The 5,000-nt window shown below is 41.2% G+C and overlaps 1 protein-coding gene across 3 annotated transcripts in view; it reads left to right on the top strand.

The window, feature by feature from the left end:
- cntrob (centrobin, centrosomal BRCA2 interacting protein) overlaps positions 1-5,000 on the top strand; it is a 33,398-nt gene that overhangs the window by 14,855 nt on the left and 13,543 nt on the right. The gene's annotated exons all lie outside the window — the stretch shown is intronic.

Genomic DNA, 5,000 nt, shown 5'->3' with positions numbered 1-5,000 from the left:
TCACACACACACACACACACACACACACACACACACACACACACACACACACACACAGCCCCTAAACCTACCCATCACACACACACACACAGCCCATAAACCTACCCATCACACACACACACACACACTGCCCCTAAACCTACCCATCACACACACACACACACACGCACTACCCCTAAACCTACCCATCACACACACACACACACACTGCCCCCTAAACCTACCCATCACACACACACGCACTGCCCCTAAACCTACCCATCACACACACACACACTGCCCCTAAACCTACCCATCACAGACACACACACACTGCCCCTAAACCTACCCATTACACACACACACACACACACACACACTGCCTCTAAACCTACCCATCTCACACACACACACACACACACACACACACAGACACACACACACACACTGCCCCTAAACCTACCCATCACAGACACACACACGCACTGCCCCTAAACCTACCTATTACAGACACACACACACACACACAAATTTATCTGCCTGTGTCTAAGAAAAATTCCTTAAACACTTTAAATTCCCTGCACGCCTGTTTAAATGAGATGAAATCGTGGCTCTTCTCTAACTTCCTCTTTTTAAATTCTGATAAAACAGAAATCATGACCTTTGGTCCACCCAATGCCAAAGCACACGCCCACTCTGATCTTCAGCAGATCTGCTCTGCTACAGCTCCCCATGTTAGAAATCTTGGGGTTACATTCGATGCGAATCTGTCATTTGACAAACAAATAAACTCAGTTGTTGGTTCTAGTCTTCTTTCAAAAATGAAACCATTTCTTTCTGAGCGTTCCCTTGAATCTGCCATCCATGCCTTTATCACATCGGCTGGATTACTGTAACTCCTTATATTACGGTGTCGCAAAGTCTCAAATTTCTTGGCTCCAGATAGTACCAAACGCCGCAGCGAAATTCTTAAAGGGCTATAGGAAATTAGATCATGTTACACCGCTTTTAAGATCGGTACATTGGCTGCCTATAGAGCTCCGTATTGAGTTGTGTTACTTGTGTACAAATCTTTAAAAAATGTCGCTCCCCCATATTTATCTACTCAATTTCATTTGTATAGCTCAAATAGGAGCCTTCGATCGAATGATCAATTTCTGCTTCATATTCCCAAAGCCTGTTTAAACACCAGAGGAGCTCGTGCTTTGGCTGTGGCCGGCCCTACTCTGGAATGAGTTACCCCTCGAAATTAAATTGGCCTCTACTGTATCGGAATTAAAATCAGGCTAGAAACCTTTCCCTTTCACTTGGCTTTTAATTGATTTTTAGGGGTTCAAGCCTGAAGGGCTGAAACCCTATTGTTATTGTTAATTTTCCCATGATGCATCATTCTCCATCTAAAACTGATCGGGCAGACCAAACCGTAAGTCGCAGAGACTTGAAACTTTCAGGGCTGGTGGTACTCACACCGACTACCTACGCCACCGAGGCACGCCCCGATTGGCCTGACGGGGGCGCTACAGCGAGCAAAAGTACGAAACGGCTCATAACTCCTTAACCGTTAGGCGTGCGCTCAAGTGTCTTATATCGTTGGAATCCTTGGCTCTGGACGGACAAAACGCATGCCTCGGATTGCCTCGTCACCCTGGGAAAAATTTCAGGAATTTTGGCATTTTCCAAAAACCTACTTTTGCGAACTAGTCCTAGGTTTTTGGCCCGACCGGAACCAAACCAGCGCAGCCAGATTCTCTGGAGTCTGAATGTCAATAATTATTAAAAAAAAGTGCAAATTTGGGTTTACGGTCCCTAAGGGCCGCCAAAACGTTTGAGGTGGGAGGGGCCCCTTTTACTCAATTGGCTATTACTCGTCAACGGAACGAGATATTGTCACCAAACTCAGCACGCCTATGTAAGAGCTCACTCTGTGGCTGCGTGAAAAAGGACACGGCGGACCGCCACTCGGTGGCGCTATAGCAACTAAAAAGCTGTCAAAATGATGCATTTCTATGGAAAATCCCATTCAATGGCTGAAAGCGGCCCTCTTCCTGCCTGATTTGCATACAGCGTCACCAAATCAAGCGTGCGCATGCGTCACGTGATGCTAAAGAAGCTGGCAGACTTTAATGGTGCTTCAACTCTTATAAAGGGGAAAAATGCTCCATATTATTCTGTGCAAAAAGACCTTTAAATGACCGAAAAAGGGTCTGCTCTGCGCAAAACTTCACCAAATCGGCTGAGGACGTGCGCCATATTATCCCAAAGAAGCGTGCAAACTTTTACGGAGATCGGGCCATCGGTAGAGGTTTTACAGTTTTAAAGGTTAAAACAAGCACCACATTCGCATGATAAATGAGCTGAAAATATGAAAATCGACACTTTTCCCCCCCGATGGGCATGTCAAAACGCTTGATAAAGTTTTTGTAACCAGCAGCCCGAAAATCAAGTTCTCAGACCCTATCGTTGTTTTTTTATAGGCCTTTTAAGGCTCTTTTTATGCCCTTTTTATTAGGGGTTCAAGCCTGAAGGGCTGAAACCCTATTGTTATTGTTAATTTTCCCATGATGCATCATTCTCCATCTAAAACTGATCGGGCAGACCAAACCGTAAGTCGCAGAGACTTGAAACTTTCAGGGCTGGTGGTACTCACACCGACTACCTACGCCACCGAGGCACGCCCCGATTGGCCTGACGGGGGCGCTACAGCGAGCAAAAGTACGAAACGGCTCATAACTCCTTAACCGTTAGGCGTGCGCTCAAGTGTCTTATATCGTTGGAATCCTTGGCTCGGGACGGACAAAAGGCATGCTTTGGATTGCCTCGCCCTTCAGGCGCCAATTTCGAGATATTTTGTTTTTTTTGAAAAACCTACTTTTGTAAACTTCTCCCACATCTTTTCCCTGATTGGAACCAAACCACTGTAGAAATGTTCTTTGGAGGGAGACTTTTAATAATTATGAAAAAAATTCAATTTTCCAATTCTTGGTCGCTAAGCGGAACCAAAATGTTCAACTGGTCGGGGGCCACTTTTACGAAAATGACTATAACTTGTGCATGGAAAGAGATATTTTCGCAAAAGTTGGGTCACATGTCTATGAGCTCATACTTCGGTCACTTGAAAAAAATTGCGATGATTGTCCACTTGGTGGCGCTATAACATGAAAAAACCACAAAAACGGCTATAACCACACGAACACTAGTCCGATTGACATGAAAATTGGTGTGCGGTGTCTTGGCCCAAGCTACCATGTATGTGTATGAGGACATTGGCGTATCTCAAAAAACATGACCGCCATAGGCCAATGAAATTTGAGCACCTATTATGTTTATGGCTCTGTAATCACGTGGTGTTGCACACATCCGCAAAATATTGCATATCATATGATAGATCTCCTCATGTTGAACAACTTTGCCTCTGGGGCCATTGCTGTCAATCAAATCGTTAATTAAATATTCGTAATTATGTTAAAAACCTACTTTTGTGAACTTGTCCCTGGTTTTTTGCCCAATCAGAACCAAACCAGTCTAGGACATTTCTTTGGACTCTTTAGATCAATAACTATCAAAAAAAGTTGAACTTTTGCATTTGAATGGCTATAACAGGGCCATTTCAAAAAGAGGCGTGGCAAAATACACTCAAAAGCCTATAAATCCTAAGGGGAAACTCAAAACTTCACGAAAATTGTTGGGTACATGTGGCATAACATGCTGATGAAGCATGCAATGTTTTTAAAGAGATCGGACAATAGGTAGCACTATAACTGTGAAAAAGCTTTAAAAACCATACATTTCCTACACTGAAAAAAATTTGGAGTGACATTTACTTAAAAAAAGCTAGGCAACTTTTTCCACACAGAAAGTGCTTGTAATATTTACTCGGGGTATTCTAAGTAATATTTACTTACTAGAACCACTTATTTTTTATGTAAAATACACAAGTAAATTGTACTGGCAATACTCAGATTGTAAGTTTCACTCAGATTACCATTGCATCCAATTACAAACCCAAGTGAACATTGCTGATATTTCTGAGTTTTGCATGATGCCCCCAGAATGCATTATGGCAGGAAGCATGTCACCATTGTTGAGATTCTTAGGCTGAATCTTTATATCTGTGTGAGAAAAGCTTGCAGGAGTTCAAAGTGCTTAGTGTACAGTCTGTTATAAAACGTATTTAACTTTTCTGGTTAAAACTGTGATGGATCTTTTCTAGAATAAAACAAGGTTAATAGTATATTGCTCATACTCAGGTATAAGATTGGTGAATTAAGCCACTACACAATGATCATATTCTGATCATCAAGCGGCCAAAAGCATCTGATCGTGTTTTCTCTGCTTTTCTTGCCATAACAAACCCAGATACAGCAATGAGAGAAACACTAACATTAAAAAGTCATCAAACTGCCCAACTAAAGAAAACACTGATCGCCATAATGGTGACATAAAAAAACTCTCTTAATTCTCAATAGGAGCTTATGTAGCTTTAGCTATCGTTATTGTGATTACAACTCACGTTCAGTTAAAAGTCAAAACTTATTGAGAATAAGTCAGCCACATAAAAGCAACATCCCGAAATGACCATCTCTGCCACCACTGAACAAGTGGGATCTTTGCGAAAAATCTGTGCGCATTTTCAAATGCACTTTGCTTTTCAGATTAAACTTTACTTAATATTGTAGGTGCATGTGCTGTGACTATAAAACATTAAATATTATTTTTAAATATATGATAAAATTCACTCTTTTTTCTCAGTTAAGTTATTACATGAATAGACTGTACATTTTACTTAAGATATATAGTTCCAATTTAAACTTGATTTTACAATGTAATAATTACATGAATTAATGTAATAGATTTTACCATACCACAGTCATTTTTATCAGTGTATGGTAAATTGCCTATATTGGCTGTAAATGGACTTTTCCATCTATTATTTCAGTATAAATAAACTTAATGTCTTTAATACCTCTGTGCTTAAAAGGCCTTAAAAGCTTGAACCCCACTAAATGCTGCTTGCAGCTTTA

This window comes from Pseudorasbora parva, chromosome 6 (assembly GCF_024679245.1).
Source record: "Pseudorasbora parva isolate DD20220531a chromosome 6, ASM2467924v1, whole genome shotgun sequence".
Taxonomy (NCBI): domain Eukaryota; kingdom Metazoa; phylum Chordata; class Actinopteri; order Cypriniformes; family Gobionidae; genus Pseudorasbora; species Pseudorasbora parva.
This window is presented reverse-complemented; position numbering and strand designations above follow the sequence as displayed.